Raw genomic sequence first — 17,962 nt, forward strand, 5'->3', positions numbered from 1 at the left:
GAATATTTTTCCATCTTTTAAGGTCCCCTTCTATTTCTTTTAGTAGAGTTATGTAGTTTTCTTTGTATAGGTCTTTTACATCTTTGGTTAAGTTTATTCCTAGGTACTTGATTTTTTTAGTTGCTATTGAAAATGGTATCTTTTTCTTGAGTGTCTCTTCAGTTTGTTCATTTCTAGCATATAGAAACATTACTGACTTATGTGCATTAATCTTGTATCCCGCTACTTTGCTAAATTTGTTTATTATCTCTAGTAGCTGTATCGTCGATTTCTCAGGGTTTTCTAGATATAAGATCATATCGTCTGCAAACAATGACAGTTTTACTTCTTCTTTTCCAATTTGGATGCCTTTTATTTCTTTGTCTTGCCGGATTGCCCTGGCTAGCACTTCCAGCACAATGTTGAATAACAGTGGTGACAGCAGGCATCCTTGTCTTGTTCCTGATCTTAGAGGGAAGGCTTTCAGTCTCTCACCATAGAGTACTATGCTGGCTGTGGGTTTTTCATATATGCTCTTTATCATGTTGAGGAAGTTTCCTTCAATTCCTACCTTTTGAAGTGTTTTTATCAAAAAGGGATGTTGGATTTTGTCAAATGCTTTTTCAGCATCTATTGAGATGATCAATTGATTTTTCCCTTTCGAGTTTTTAATGTGTTGTAATACATTGATTGTTTTTCTTATGTTGAACCATCCTTGCATGCCTGGAATGAACCCCACTTGGTCATGGTGTATGATTTTTTTAATGTGTCTTTGGATTCGAATTGCAAGTATTTTGTTGAGGATTTTTGCATCTATATTCATTAGGGAGATTGGCCGGTAGTTTTCCTTTTTTGTAGCATCTTTGCCTGGTTTTGGTATTAGATTGATGTTAGCTTCATAAAATGAGTTAGGTAGTGTTCCATTTTTTTCAATGTTTTGAAAGAGTTTGAGTAAGATTGGTGTCAGTTCTTTCTGGAAAGTTTCGTAGAATTCCCCTGTGAAGCCATCTGGCCCTGGGCATTTATTTGTGGGAAGATTTTTGATGACTGATTGGATCTCTTTGCTTGTGATGGGTTGGTTGAGGTCTTCTATTTCTTCTCTGGTCAGTCTAGGTTGTTCATATGTTTCCAGGAAATTGTCCATTTCTTCTACATTGTCCAGTTTATTGCCATACAGTTGTTCATAATATCCTCTTATAATTTTTTTAATTTCTTCAGGATCTGCAGTTATGTCACCTTTTTCATTCATTATTTTGTTTATATGGGTCTTCTCTCTTTTTGATTTTGTCAGTCTAGCTAGGGGCTTGTCAATCTTGTTGATCTTCTCAAAGAACCAACTTTTGGTGATATTTATCCTCTCTATTGTTTTTTTGTTCTCTATGTCATTTATTTCTGCTTTAATCCTTCTTATTTCTTTTCTTGTACTTGGTTTAGGATTGGTTTGCTGTTCATTTTCTAGCTTCTTCAGTTGATCCATTAGTTCTTTGATTTTGGCTCTTTCTTCCTTTTTAATATATGTGTTTAGTGCTATAAATTTCCCCCTTAGCACTGCTTTTGCTGCATCCCATAGGTTTTGGTATGTTGTGTTCTCATTGTCATTCGTCTCTATATATTTAGCAATTTCTCTTGCTATTTCTTCTTTAACCCACTGATTGTTTAGGAGTGTGTTGTTTAACCTCCAGGTATTTGTGAATTTTCTAAGTCTCTGATGGTTATTGACTTCTAATTGTATTCCATTGTGGTCAGAGAATGTGCTTTGAATAATTTCAATCTTTTTAAATTTATTGAGGCTTGTTTTATGTCCCAGCATATGATCTATTCTGGAGAAAGTTCCGTGAGCACTAGAAAAGTATGTGTATCCTGGTGATTTGGGGTGTAATGTCCTGTAGATGTCTGTTAAATCTAATTCATTTATCAGATTGTTTAGGTTTTCAATTTCCTTATTGGACTTCTGTTTGGTTGATCTATCTATAGGAGAGAGTGATGTGTTGAAGTCTCCCACAATTATTGTGGAAACATCAATTGCTTCCTTTAGTTTTGCCAGTGTTTCTCTCATGTATTTTGTGGCACCTTGATTGGGTGCATAGACATTTACGATTGTTATTTCTTCTTGCTGAATTGCCCCTTTTATTAGTATGTAGTGGCCTTCTTTGTCTCTCAAAACATCCCTGCATTTGAAGTCTATTTTATCTGAGATTAATATTGCTACACCTGCTTTCTTTTGGCTGTAGCTTGCATGAAATATTTTTTTCCATCCTTTCACTTTCAGTTTCTTTGTGTCCCTATGTCTAAGATGAGTCTCTTGTATGCAACATATTGATGGTTCATTTTTTTTGATCCATTCTGCGAATCTATATCTTTTAATTGGGGAGTTTAATCCATTTACATTCAACGTTATAACCGTGAAGGCATTTCTTGAATCAGCCATCTTATCCTTTGGTTTATGTTTGCCATATTTTTCCCCTCTCCCTATTAATATCCTTTATTGTAGCCATACCGAATCTCTTTAGTACTGAACCTTTCTCCAGGTGTCTCTGTCCTGTCTTTGTTTCTCTGTCTGTAGGGCTCCCTTTAGTATCTCCAGTAGGGCAGGTCTCTTGTTAGCAAATTCTCTCAGCATTTGTTTGTCTGTGAAAAATTTAAGCTCTCCCTCAAATTTGAAGGAGAGCTTTGCTGGATAAAGTATTCTTGGTTGGAAATTTTTCTCACTCAGAATTTTAAATATATCGTGCCACTGCCTTCTTGCCTCCATGGTGGCTGCTGAGTAGTCACTACTTAGTCTTATGCTGTTTCCTTTGTATGTGGTGAATTGCTTTTCTCTTGCTGCTTTCAGAACTTGCTCCTTCTCTTCTGTGTTTGACAGTGTGATCAGTATATGTCTCGGAGTGGGTTTATTTGGATTTATTCTATTTGGAGTTCGCTGAGTATTTATGATTTGTGTATTTATGTTGTTTAGAAGATTTGGGAAGTTTTCCCCAACAATTTCTTTGAATACTCTTCCTAGACCTTTACCCTTTTCTTCCCCTTCTGGGACACCAATGAGTCTTATATTTGGACGTTTCATATTATCTATCATATCCCTGAGGTCCATTTCGATTTTTTCAATTTTTTCCCCCATTCTTTCATTTATGCTTTCATTTTCCATTCTGTCATCTTCCAGGTCACTGATTCGTTGTTGAACTTCCTCTAGTCTTGTACTATGAGTGTCCAGAACCTTTTTAATTTGGTCAACAGTTTCTTTAATTTCCATAAGATCATCTATTTTTTTATTTAGTCTTGCAATGTCTTCTTTATGCTCTTCTAGAGTCTTCTTGATTTCCTTTATATCCCGTACTATGGTCTCATTGTTCATCTTTAGTTCTTTGAGTAGCTGCTCTAGGTGCTGTGTCTCTTCTGGTCTTTTGATTTGGGTGCTTGGGCTTGGGTTATCCATATCGTCTGGTTTTTTCATATGCTTTATAATTTTCTGTTGTTTTTGGCCTCGTGGCATTTGCTGAACTTGATAGGGTTCTTTTAGGGTTTGTAGACCTATTGAAGTCCTTATCTCTAATTTATCAGATCTACAGCTTCGTGGAGTACACTTTCTCTAACTAACCAGCAGGTGGCGTCCACGAGCCACCTGTTCTCCACAAGCCAGTTCTCCCCTGGTTAGCCTTTTTGGTGAGTGGGGGAGTGAGTCTTGTGGGGCCCAATTGGTGTACCAAGCTTGCGTGTGTAGTTGGTGTTGCCTGCCCTGTATGTGGGGCGTGTTTCTGGGCAGTCGGGGAGGGGGGGTGGCCCTAACAATCAAATCTCCCTGGTGATCCTAGAGTTTTAAAGCTGCTGCAATAGTCTAATCCTTCAGTTCAGTCCTGCCACAGTTTGTCTCTGCCAGTGACCCACAAGTCCTTGGTATTGGCGTATGGCTCCTGAGACTTGCAAGTGGGCCCCTCTTCCAGGCTGTGCACCCCGGGTCCTCTGTTGAGGGATGACTGTGCTATGTCACAGGTGAGTGCCGTCCCCTCAGGGCAGTTCTGGGCTGCTGGGCTGTGTAGGGAGGCTCCCAGTCTGCTCAAATGATGGCTGAATGGGGCTTTGTTAATTCACACTGCTCCACCTTCCCAACTCTGGGACAATCAGCTGAGGTTGCAGGGAAGGCTAATGTCCACGCCCAGTTTTGTGGTGTGTGCCTGTTATTTGAAGCCCTTCCGTCACACTGGGTTGTCTGGGGCAGCTCTGGGCTATGGGGCTGGCGATGGGCAGGAGTGTTTCCTGTCCACCAGGATGGTGGCTGTGAGCGGACACCCCCGTTTTCTTGGGAAGTTGTGGTGTTTAGTGAATTTTCTCAGCCACTGAATTATTGCCTTTTGTCTCAGAGCTCTCTTAGTTCTGCTCTTGACTTGACGTGCCCAAATTGAAAGTCTTTGAAGCTTTCTGTATTGGACTTCTTAGAGTAATTGTTTTAGAAAAAGAAAAAAGGATTAAAAAAAAAGGGCCCTCCTCAGAGATCTAATGGGTTATTGAAATGCTAAGAGACAAAGCAACCAGGGCCATTAAGGAAAGGTCCACAGGGCAGAGAGATGGGCTTTTCTTCGGGATTTGCATATGCGCCTTAGGGCCTGAGCTCCGCCCTTCCCCTTTCTGTGTTCACCAGAACTGTAAAAATCCTCTGCTTTTATTTTGGAGTTTTTCGTGTTGTTTTTTTTTTTTTCTATGCCTGTCTTCTCTCTGCTGGGCTGGCTTTTCACAGATTCTCTGGTGTCTGGTCTCTGTCTATCTATGGTTGGAGTCTGGATCAGTAGAATGGGTTTCCGATAAGAGCAGCCACTGCAGTTCTCCCTTCTCCTTCCTGGAGCTGATAGCCCCTCCTCCCACGGGACTGAGCCTGGCAGGGAGGGGCGCGGGTCCCCTGGCCGCAAAAACTTACAGATTTCGCTGATCTCAGCAGTTCGACATTTTCATGAGTGTTGTATGAAGTATGCCCAAAGACAGATTGCTCTGTGGTGTCCAGTCCACGCAGTTCCTGGCTTTCTACCTACTTTCCTGGAGGAGTAACTAAAACATACAGCTCACCAGTCTTCCATCTTGCCCCGCCTCCCCCTGTTAAATCTTAATGGGATCATTATTCATATCAAGCCAATCCTCTCTTCTGGTATTCTTTTGACAATCACAAGTGTTTATGTCAAAATTCTTTTGTAAACTGTGAAGTGCCACCAGAGTTTGAGTTTGAGCATCTGATTTCACAATCCATGAAATAGAACAGTAAATAACTTGAGATATGCACATCCCTCTGAATCCTTCATTCACATTTTAGTTATCTTGGGTTGGTAGCTGCTAGTGGCCCAAGATGAAGCCATGCTAGGGTCTTAACTAAGAGCTCACGGTTGTAAACTAGAGTTCTTTTGTCCCTTCCCTGCCTGTACCCACCACCCTGTATCCCCCAATTGTTATTAGAACCCTTAAGTCCCGCTCTTGTTGTATAGGTGAGTCCTCTTTTGTCCTCTTTCTCTTCTGGTAGTTTGAGGAGCAGCAGGCTTTTGAGAAGAGTCACAAGTTCCTTTGTAGTTGGAGATTTGCTTTGCAGAGAACCCCTTGCACCACCAGAAGATTTTTAAGGTCCTACAAGGTTGTGCAGGCTGCCTGCCCCAGGAGATCACTGAAGTTATTTTTTCCTGTCTTATCCCTGTTGTCATCTGGGCCTTAGGCCCTTCTCTTCTTTCTTCCCCTAACTTATTCTGTATTCTCCTGTCCCTGGGACATTCTGGACTTTGTGGAGGAGATGAGGAAGGCCAGGGCTACTTAATCTTACCTAAAACTTTACTGAAGCACTGTGGTAGGAAGCACTTGCCACCTGAAACTGGAGCCTGACTAATCTGCACAGGTTCAGGAATGTCAACACTGCCCTGAAAGGAATGGTCAAGGAAGGACGTTAGGTGTTCCTGGGAGAGGCCTGCCTCCTTGCTTTGCTTGGGTTAGTGCCCTAGTTGGAGAACAGTAGGGTAGAAGTGAAGAATGTTATTATCAGGAATCAGACCTTTTATTAATACCCTTCTCCTGTGGCCAAGCGAGGAAGGATTAATTAAGAATTGTTAGCTATCAAAGAGGATTCTGGATGTCTCCCAGTTGACCAGGAAAGCAGAACTTGGAAGTATAAGGGATTGGTTTGGAATGGCTATCTAGAGAGGCTCTGGAGACTTCATCTTTCCCTCTATTACTCTCTATAGCTCAAGATCACAGAGTGATCATAGAGCAGGAAGCAAACAGTAGGCTGCTGTGGAGTATGCAGAGACCATGGGAAGAACAGGGCAGTTGCTGGAGAGAGTCCAGCATTCTTCTGTCAGACGATTTATTTCCCTGCTTTTGTCTTTAACTCAGAGCTGTTTGCCTTGCACTTGGGTCTTAACCTCTTCATTTCTCTTTAAGTGAGGAAATAGAACCAAATTTTCCCATGTTAGTAATAATGTTAATAGCTAATAATTTTTGAGTTGTTTCAGAGCATTGGACATCACTTCTAAGAACTTTACCTTATTAGCTCATTTAATTCTCCCAATAATACAGTGAAGAGATGCCATTATTTGCGCTTTACAGAAGCGGACACTGAGGTGCAGAGGAAGGCTACTGCTAGGGTCTCATATTTAATAAGTGGCAGTGCTAAGATCTGAACCCTGGTTTGTACTGTTAGTTGCTGCTTTCTTCTGCTCTTCAAGAAGATCTTTCTTTGATCCATGTCTCTTTGCTACATGTCTTTACTCTTTCCTAAAGAGAAACTGCTTTTTAGTGGCTGAATGATCTTGACCAAATTATTTATTCTCTGTTTGTTTCATTTTCTTCATCATAAATGGGGATAATAAAAGCACTTTTGTCTGGGGTTTATTAAGCAGAGTGCCATTGATTGAGCCTTCCATATGTACAAAGCCATCTCTCACGTGGCTTAGAAAAGAGGGGCAGAGCTCAAAGCACAGGGAGACAGAAACAGACAAATGATTAGATTATATCTCAAGATGGAACTCTCTAGTGACTTTGCCTCAGATTTTATTAAAATTTTTTTGGAACTTCTGGACAGTATTGATACATCAGTTTTGGTCATCTAGGGATTGTTTCAGGAATTCATAATAGGCTTTCATCTAGTTTGGGGCATTGATTTTCCCAGGCACTGTGAAGAGATGGCACATACAAAAAGAGAAGTGACTAGGGCAGGGTGGGACTCGTGTAGATGGCTCACAACGTGGCTCCCTCACTTGGTACCAAAAATGTTTGGCAGCTAACCAAGCCCAGGTATTTCCTAGGAGGCTGAGTGGCCAGACGGGGCCAAAGAGTGTGCGTGTGCCTGCCATGAGGGAGGTCCCGATTCCAAAGTGAAGAAGAGCAAAAGGAGAAATTGTAGCCACTGTAGCATCAAGGTGAGGCAGAAACTGGTACAGAGGGTTATCACAGCAGCCTGGTGCAACCCAGGACTTACTGTTTGGGAATTGTTTGCTACCATAGTATAGTACTTTGCTGAATTCCTAAAAAGATTACACATGCATAAATAATGTGCAGTATACACATGTGTAAGTGTGTGTGTAAAATAGACTCTTTTAAAAAAATACATATGAATGGATTTTGTTCCTTAAAGAGAATGGCTAAAGTTTTTGGAATTGGGAAAAAATCAAGCAGGTCAAATACTTCCTTTTAGATTTTTTTATTTTTTATTTTTTAATATAATAAACCTGTGTCAGGAATACAGCCCTCTAAAGGTAATGCTGGTTTCCTCAAGTGGGGTTGATTGACAACAAAAATACAGTGATAGGGGATGCATGGCGGAATCCAATACTGTATTCTGAGCCACTTGAAATGGTTGGAGCAGGCAGCATGTTGGTTAGCAAAGCTTCTTTGGTGGGCCCCTGAGATACAGGTCAGGAAACCCTTGACCCATAAGGCCATTCCTGCAGATCTGTGACAGCAAATCCTGTAAGAGCAAGGAGCCCCATGAGTCGGTGGGCAGCATCCCCCACTGAGAGGCCAGTCCCATGCTTGGTACGAAGGAAGCTATGCAGCGCAAGGACGTGGTGGAGGAGGAAGCATCAGAAGAGCGAGAGAGCACTGAGGCAACCCAGAGCAGGACAGGCAGGACCTCCAGAAAGGGAGAGACCCCTGTTGCAGGTGAGTGATCTGACTGCCTATCCTAGTTTTCCAGGCCAACCCAGCCCCCTTCTCCCTTTAGTTCTCATTCTCATATTCTTCAAGCAGGAACCTCTTTGAGCTTGGATAAATAATAGTCTTTTCAGGGGTGAACATACCACCTCTTTCACTAATAGATCAATAGGAAACGTTCTTTTGTCCAGCCTTAATTTTGTTCTCTGTGGCCTCAATCTTCTTGCAGAAGTAAATGCTATGAAGTCTCCATGATTCAGCATTCTCCTGTGTTCCCATTCCTAAAGCCCTACTCCTATCCTGAAGCCGTATGTAATTTGCATACTTAAGATTGAGCTACACTCAGCTTTGGCTGTAGGACTTTATATCTTTGCATAAGTGACTTTATCCTCCCCTTTTAATTTAGGATTTTATCCCAGTAGCTCACCAGAGCAACCTGTGGTAATTTGTGGTCCTTAGGTGCATCTTAACCCTTAGACCCTTACTTTCGTAAGCAGGATTGGCAGTAGGGAGCACTTTCCTGTCCCCTCAAGAAGTGACTCTTATGGAGCAACTCCTCCTGGCTGATCCACCACCTTGTTCACCCAAGATTCCTCAGCTTTTTCCCACAACTGGAGCTTTACTACTCCCTGTTAGAAGAAACCAGACGACCTGAGGTTGTCTCCTGTCCCAAGGCATCCTGCAAACTTCAAAAATAGAAGATCATAAAGCACTGGCTGAGTCAGAAGCTTTAAGACTTGTCTGGGATGTTTCAGAACTGAGAAATTGCCTGGAACTCTCGAACTCTCTTCTCCCTACTTCCTGTTTCCTCAAGAACCAGAGACTTAGGGAGAAGACGGGTGTCTGGAAATTCCAATACTCAAGAAAGCTTGCTGTCAGGTGGCACTGGGATGAAGAGAACAGACAGGCTGTCCCCTGCTTCTGAATCTTCATTAGGAATTCATACCTCAGAGGCTTCTCCCAGAGCCTCTAGATAGGGGTTAGGTAAGGACAGTGGAATGCAAGGGAAGGGTCCTAAGGGGGAACAACAGCCAAAGGCCACGGAAGCTACGGTATGTGCCAACAACAGCAAGGTCAGCTCCACTGGGGAGAAGGTTGTTCTTTGGACAAGGTAGGTAGGAATGGATGGGGGGTGGTGGTGGTGTGTGTGTTTGGAAAGAGCATGGAATATATCCACGTGGCTCCTTAGCCACTGATCATATTTGGGTTACAGGAAAGCCGACTGTGTGATTTTGACCATGTGCCAGGAGCAAGGAGCCCAGCCACAGACATTTAGCATTATTTCCCAACAGCTGGGAAACAAGAGCCCTACCGAGTTAAGTGGGGGAAGGACTGGCAAGGAGTGTACAAGTAAGAGATAGAGAGAACAAGGAGTTTTCAAATACAAGACGCGAAATGTTATTGTGAAGATCTGCCCTAAGGAAGGACTTGTCAGGTGGTTGGTCTGGAAGAGAAATTTAGACGTACAAACCCCAAGGATTCCTTTCCCGTTTTGTTTCTGGAAGTAGTGTGATTGGGTAAAATAGGCTCTTAGCCTGAGTCTTCTTTCTATAAGGACACAGTCTTCACAACCTTGGCAAATAAATAAATTGGTATGCAGTGCCTAATGTTGAAATGTTACTAATTTAGGAACAGTGAAGCAGCCCTCTTTTCCTCCTAGGTTTCCCACCGTTTTCGAGAACTCATGCAGCTCTTCCACACAGCCTGTGAGGCCAGTTCCGAGGATGAGGATGATGCGACGAGCACCAGCAATACAGACCAGCTTTCTGACCACGGGGACCTTCTGTCTGAGGAGGAGCTGGATGAGTGAGACTCAGGGAGTGCGTGGGTGTTATCTGCACAGGACCAAACCCAACATGGCACCCCGATGTTGGGGAAGACGGTGATTGTAGTTTGTAGAACATCTGGGCCCAGTTTACAGAGCTGGAGGGGCAAGAGGCCCAAGGCCAAGGTCAGGCTGGGGGTTGCAGTACGCCTCAGGAGCTCTGCCATTCTATGTCATTCATGGTCTCTTATGAAAATCTTACAAACCTACCTTGTAAATAGCATTGTAGGAGTGGGACTCAACTCCTTTCTCTACCTTTTTTTTGTCTAATGGTACTTATTTATTGTATTTCTAAATGTAATAAATATTGATGTAGCGAGCCTTGAGACACAGTTTCTCTGCCCCAAGACACTGAGCTCCTGCATCCGGCAGTTTTTATTGGCAACTAGTTCTTTTTCCCTCTTGTAACTTTAGTCTATGAGGCTGTCACCATCCTGATAGCACTGGGCCAGTCTGCACAGCTCGTGCAGCATCTTCTCCACATCATCCTGTTCTACTCCAGTGGCTGTGAAGCTGGCCAGCATTGCAGGTCGAGTTTGGAGAGTTCCTTGGCCAAGCCTCCTAGAGCCCGGTGCAAGGATGAAGTGGAGTATAGGGTTCTGAACATGGGGATGCTCTCCACTCCTGTGGAGGGAAAGAAAAATGAGACCCGTGAGTGGACTGTTAGAGCACCCTAGGGTCACACACATAGGGAAATCTGGGTTTTTGCTAGACTGGACTATAAAGTGAACTCTGAAAGTGTTGGGTATGGTCCCCTAAGCACACTACTACTACAGAGGTTGAAACAATACTCTTCTTAAGAGACACAGGGTGAAGTAATTGGTGTTTAACGGTGAATGTTTTAAGTACCCTTAACCCAGGGAGATAATTAAATATCTTCCATGCTTAAAATCTTGGTTTTCTTCAACTCCTGCATACCTGCCCCAGTTGGGGGACCATCCAGAATCAAGGCCTGCTCACTGAGGCTTGAGGAGAAGAGGTGGGGGTAAGGAGGAACCACCTTGCAGGGAGTCAGCAGCAGATGGGAAGAACTATGGGGGCAAGAGAATGGAAGTTGAGTGAGCAGAAAGTCCAGGGAGGTCGGAGGTGTGGAAGGAGGGTAGGAACAAACATTATACTGTCCCCATAACTTTTGGCTGTTGCTATTGTAAATACTGGCCCAAGACTTCTTCCCCAGATGGACATGCATGGACTGAGGAGGGCAGAGGTGTCCCTGGGGTGAGGTGACTGCCAGAACAAAGCCAAAATTGCCTTTATTCTGTTGCAGAATAAGTAAGAAAGTAATAATCCTTATATTCCTGAACATCAGGATGATCAATGGCTTTTTTTTTTTTTAATTTTAAGTGGGGTTGGAGGGGTGGGGGAGGAGGAAGTGTAGGACACTTCCGGTAGAATACCAAGAGGAATTAGAGAGAAAAGAACGTGTAACAAAAATTTCACGAGGGTTCCAAGGAGCTGTAATCCTCGCCTGGTGTGCATGCTCTGTCTATATTCCTCCGTACCAGTGATTAGGCAGAGCAGTGTATTTCAGCTAGGTCCCCACATGCCAACAGTGGGGTCCTTGGGGTGGCTTCCCAAAGCTGAACCAGTGTGTGCTGGTTTGGATATATTGTGTCCCCCAGAAAGGCCATGTTGTTTGATGCAATCTTGTAGGTGTAGACTTATTTGTGTTCCGATTTGGTTGAAACCTTTTCCTTGAGTGTTTACATGGAAATGTGACCCACCAAACTGCGGGTGAGACTTGTTGATTAGATTATTTCCATGGGTGTACAACCCCGACCAGTCTAGGTGGGCCTTAATTATATGACTAGAGCCTTTCAGAATGCTTTGGGTGATGTCATCAACATGGCGATGTAAACAGCTACTGAAAACTCCTCTCCAGAGATTGAATGAAGAAAAGGAAAATTCTGAATTGTTGGAAACTCCGGAGGAATACATAGACTGGAGAAGGACCTTGCAGATGCCAAGTTGAACAAAGAGAAGAAATACCAGGTAGGACTCTTCCATCCCAGACTAGCCTGTCCTCTCCCCTCCGCCTCACTAGATGTCCATGTGGGAAAGGCACAGATCAGCAGGTGCGAACCCTGCCACCAGGGACACAGATTTTAAAATCTCTCACAGCACTGAAACATATCCCCACTGTTTGAAAACCTGGGGAACAGGAGGCCATTTCAAGGCCTACATCAGTGAGGGACAAAGAGACTGAGAAAACATAGAGACTGCATTTCCATCCCTGGGTCTGAAAACCTTCCCCCCAGCCCCGAGGGTAGCAGCAGCCAGCAGCCGTTTCCTTGCATTGGGTATGGCTGGAATACTGGGTTAGCTGAGGGAGTACTTGGCTACAGGTGTAGCCCCACATCGAGCCAGATTGTGGCCAGCTAAGTGAAGGCATAGGAATTCCGCTGTTTAATTCATGTGTGTGCACCCTGTGCAGGGAGGTAAAGCAGCCTCTGAGGACGATTAAGTTACTGAACAGTGCCATCTGCTGGACAGTCCAGAAAGCGCAACAGAAACACCACCGTTGGAAGCCAGCAGGTCTATATTACCATGCACAGTGAATTTATTGGGATGCCCAGTGCCTACCTTCCATCCCTGTGGCATGCATAGTGGGTGCCTGATTTTGGAGGAAGACTGTGAGGCAGCGCCAATCTGACAACTGTCCAGTGAGAGAAACAAAGAAATAAAGAGATCAAAGAAAACCAACAGGAAACCCCAAGGCAAAAGAGAGAAAACAGCCTCCAGAATAAACTGATCAGGAAAATCACCTTGCCTAGACAGCAAAAAGTCATGAGCCACATCAGGAAACACAGAAATGGCCCAGTCAAAGGAACAAACCAACACCTCAACCAAGGTTCAAGAGGTGAAACAACTAATTTATGATGTTCAAACAAATCTTAATCAAATCAACAGGTTGAAAGAAAATGCGACAAAAGAGATGAAGGATCCAAAGAAGACAGTCAGTGAACATTTGGAAGAATTTGTAAGCTTGAATAAACAAATGGCAAAACTTATGGAAATGAAAGGCACAAGAGAAGAGATGAAAAACCCAATGAAGACATACAACAGCAAACTTGGAGAGGTAGAAGAAAAGATTTCTGAACTAGAGGACAGGATGTCTGAAATCCTACACACAAAAGAACAGGGAAAAGAATGGAAAAATAAGAGCAGGATCTCAGGGAACTTAAGGACAACATGAAGTGCACAAATTATGTGTTATAGGTATCCCAGAAGAAGAAGGGAAAAGGGGCAGAAAAATAGAGGAAATAATTAATGAAAATTTCCCAACTCGTATGAAAGACATAAGATTACAGATCCAAGATGCACAGTGTACCCCAAACAGAATTCATCCAATTAGACCTACTCCAAGACACTTAACGAATCAGATTGTGAAATGTCAAAGACAGAGATTTCTGAAAGCAGCAAGAGAAAAGCAATCAAATCACATACAAGAGAATTTCGATAAGACTGAGTGCAGATTTCTCAGTAGAAGCCATGGAGGCGAGAAGGCAGTGATATGATATATTCAAGTTACTGAAAGAGGAAAACTGCCAACCGAGAATCCTATATCAGGCAATCTGTCCTTCAAAAATGAGGGAGAGTTTAAGATATTTACAGATAAACAGACAGAGATTTCGTGTACAGGAGATCTCCTCTATAAGACAGATTAAAGAGAGTGCTACAGAGTAGGAAAAGACAGGAGAAAAGGGGTTTAGAGAAGAGTGTAGAAATGAAGACACCAGGAGATGGAACGAGGGTAATGATCAGGCATTTGAGGCTGAAGGAGTACAGAATGTTCAACAGTATTGAATTGTATAGATCCAGAAATGGATGGCACAATACTGGGTGATGGTAGTACAATATTATAAGTACACTTGAACAAAGATGACTGTGAGTACAGTTGAAAGAGGAAGGTTAGGGGCATGTAGGACACCAGAAGAAAGATACAAGATAAATACTGACACGGTATAACTAGTGAAACTTAGAGTGGTCAGTGATTGTGATTAAATATACGATGTAAGAATGTTTTTACCTGAGGAAGAACAAATGAATGTCAGCTTTGTGAGGTGTTGATAATGGGATGGTATTGGGGAAAAAAATCAATCAATGCAAACTAGAGTGCTAGGAGCCAACAGGAATGCTTAGAGACGCTTGGAGGTGCAGACAGAAGGACATTTGGAGATACCAAGCTAAGAGATGAAGCCCAGAGTTTGCCCCAGAGAAGCTAAGAAAGGACCCCCAGATACTTAGAGAGAAATGCTCTGGGAGAAAGAAGGCAGGATGCACTAGAGCTGAAAGCAGAGCAAAGACAGAAGCCTAGAAACATTTTGGAGAAAGGCATTTTGAAACATAACCCGGGAGCAAAGGACAGCAGATGCCAGCTACGTGCCTTCCCAGCTGACAGAAGCGTTCCCAGACCCAATCACCCTTCCTTCACTGAAGGTATCCTTTTGTTGGTGCCTTAGTTTGGACACTTTTATGGCCTTAGAACTTTAAATTTGTAATGGAATAAATCCCTTTTATAAAAGCCAATCCATTTCTGATACGTGTGTGTGTGTGTATTTTTTTTTTTAATGTTCATAGCAACTTTATTCATAACAGACCCAAACTGGAAGCACTCCAAACATCTATCAGCAGTTGAATGGATAAACAAATCCATACAATGGAATAATATTCAGCAATAAAAAAGGAAATTACTTATGCATGAATAACAGATAAATTTAAAAAACATCCCGATGGATGAAACTAGACCGAAAAGCGTAAATACTGTTTTATTCTATTTATATGAAGTTTTAGAGTATAAAACTAATATATAGTGATAGAAACCTGATCACATTGTTTGTCTAAGACCGAAGAGGGACGTAAGAACTTTTTGGGTGCTGGAAATTTTTTATATCTTGATTGTGATGGTGGTTATGCAGGAATATACATTTATAGAAAGTCATCAATCTACACTAGAATGGATTTTTGTATCTTATGTATGTAAATTATACTGCAATAAAGTTGAAATAAAGGGGAAAAAGTAATGCAAGTCTCTACGGAAAATCTGTTGAGGTGTTGAAAAAAGAGAGCAAGACTTTCCCTACATTATCATTATACGCATTTCTCAGAAGTCCACCCCTTTGGGTAAACATCTCCTCTCCTGCTCTTACTTCCCTACTCCACGCTAGCCCTCCTCTCCTCTATCATCTGCCTCTTTCCCATTCTTCTGAAAAAGAGTAATTTGGTCTGCTCCTATCAGTTTGACTTTGTAACGTTTTAAGGGGCTGTCTGTGCACAAAATAAAGATCCTTGGGTTTGAATTCATTTTCAATTTATTAAAGATCTAAAAAAAAATTTTAAAAACCTACTTTTTTCCCTTTTAAGCGTTCAATTTAAAAATTTTGTTATTCTATTTATACAGTTAATAATTTGGGTATAAGAATAAGTAATCACGTTCACTTTTTGATTAAAATCCAATTATCTTATAATTTTGAGAAATTAAATTTGTGTAAGCAATGAACATCATTTACAAACCTGGTTAAATTTCCAAACACTGCCAGTGCCTTATGGGTGAAACTTACAACTCTTAACAAATAACATTTTCCTATGTGTTTCAGTTTGCTAAAGCTGCTGGAATGCAATATACCAGAAATGGTTTGGCCTTTTCAATGGGAATTTATTAGGTTACAAATTTGCCATTCTAAGGCCATGAAAACGTCCAAATTAAGGCATCAAGGGGAAGATGCATTCTCTGAGGAAAGGCTGCTGGCATCCAGGGTTCCTCTGCCACATGGGAGAAGGCACATGGTGATGTCTGCTGGTGCTTCTCACCTGGGTTCTTGTTGCAATGACTTTTTCTCTCAGCTCCTGTGGGCCCTTGCTTATGTCTCCCAGGATGTTTCTCCTCAGCTCTCTTGGCTTTTACTGTCTTGTATCCTTTTCATAAAGGACTCAAGTAAAGGATTAAGATCCACCTTGAATGGGCTGGGTCACATCTCAATTGAAACAACCAAAGGGTCCCACCCACAATAGGTCTGCCCCCACAAAAATGGATTAAAAGAACATGGTCTTTTCTGGGGTACGTAACAGATTCAAACCAGCACAGTATGCATTCAGGCAACTCCTGTAAACCTAATTTACGTATGTAGTAATTCAAGTTTGTTAAAACCTTATCTTAAACCTTTCAGATTAAAATCACATCTAAAATCAGTTGCACATTTAAATTGAAGTTATAAGGCTAATACCAAATTCTTTTAATCATTAGGGTCATTTAAAATATGTCACAGAAACATGTTAGACTAATGATTATGCAACATCCCTAAATTTAAAACAAAATTACAAATATTATGGGTTTGATTACTTCATCATTTCTGTGTTTATATCTTTACAGTTGCAAATTGTAGTCATCTATCCTAATAATCATGGGTAATGTAATCATGTCAGGTGGGCTGAGAATTGCTAAATAAAAAAAAATCAAGCCTGAGATTCAAGGTCATAGATTCAACGCTGAGACTTGGGACCAGGCTGATTCTTTTCTTGTGGTTGAGCCCTGTCTGCTTCATCAGTAGGCATCACCAAGCCCACTCACTCTTTTCAGTGGGAATTTTTTTTTTTTAATGTAATTGTATTGACATATTCACATACCATACAATCATCCAAAGTGTACAGCAGTTCACAGTTTGATCATATAGTTGTGCATTCAGTACCAGTCAATTTTTTAACATTTTCATTACTCAAAAAAATAAAAATGAAAATAAGAATAAAAGTAAAAGAGAGCACTCATTTCGGATATTTTGCATAATAGCAACATGAGCAAACCAGAACAGATTTTGGTACCAGAGAAGTGATATTTGCCTAGGTTGCAAATACCAAACATGTTGGAACAGCTTTTTAAATGGATAAGGGGAAGATTCTGGAAGAATTGTGAGGAGCTTCATAGAAAAGGTCTATGCACAATAATTGGAGTGCATTGGGTGCCTGAATGCATTCAATTGATTAATAATTAAGAAAATGTTAAATACAAAAAATTGTATCTTAGATCTTAGTATATATATTTTAAATACAAAAAATTGTATTTTAGATATTAGTATATACATATGTACCCATTCAAATCAAGATATGGAACATTACCATCATTCCAGAAATTACTTGTTCCTTTCTGATTAATTTCCCTCCTCACTAGAGGCAACCACTGCTTTGATTTCTAATACTATAGATTTAGTTTTGCCTGTTCTTGAACTTCAAATGAATGGAATCTTGTGTTTTCTGTCTGACTCCTTTCAGCCAAAAAACAATAATGATGTAAAATTATTAATTATATAGTGATTTCAAGATTTTCTTTTTACAAAAGTGGTTTCATAGTATATATTATTAAGCAATCTGCATTTTCCACTTATTACATGATACACATCTTTTCATATTAGTACATTATAGATGTGGCTTATTTTTCTCCATGGTGCATCTACTTGTGTACACATGTGAGAATTTCTCCAAGACAGTTATGTAGAATAAGGATTGCTGGTTCAAAAGGAATGCGCATTTAAAGTACTGATAGATACTGCCAAATCTAAAAGGCTGTAAAAAGTTATGAGATGCTTTGTCTCCTAATCTTTCCTGTTACTAAAAATAATCAATCTTTAAAATATTTGCCAGTATAATAGGTGAAAAACAGTATCTCATGATTGTCTTAATTTTATTTTTAAAGGCAAATGGCACGCGGTATTTTTTCATGTTTATTGCCCATCCCATATCCTTCTCAGTAAACTGCATATTCATACTTTTGCCAATTTTTAAACTATACCCTCTGTATATTTTTCAGTGAAGTTATAGTAGCTCTTGGATTAATAAATGATATTGTCACAGTTGTCTGTTGATCTAGAAGAAAATATAGTTCCCTACATCACACAAAAAATAATAGAATCTTTTATTTTTATTCTTATTAACATTTTTATTTTTTATTTTTTAGAGTGATAAACATGTTCAAAAATTGATTTCAATCTCTTTGTGTCACTGGGTCTAAGATGAGTCTCTTGTAAACAGCATATTCATGGTTCATACTTTTTAATC

At 41.0% G+C, this 17,962-nt stretch overlaps 1 pseudogene; it reads left to right on the plus strand.

Annotated features, from left to right (window-relative positions):
* The window catches only part of LOC119512781, a 37,205-nt pseudogene extending 26,612 nt beyond the window's left edge, over positions 1–10,593 (plus strand).
* The last annotated feature ends 7,369 nt before the right edge of the window (positions 10,594–17,962 follow it).

Source organism: Choloepus didactylus, chromosome 2 (genome assembly GCF_015220235.1).
Source record: "Choloepus didactylus isolate mChoDid1 chromosome 2, mChoDid1.pri, whole genome shotgun sequence".
NCBI classification, from domain to species: Eukaryota; Metazoa; Chordata; class Mammalia; order Pilosa; family Megalonychidae; genus Choloepus; species Choloepus didactylus.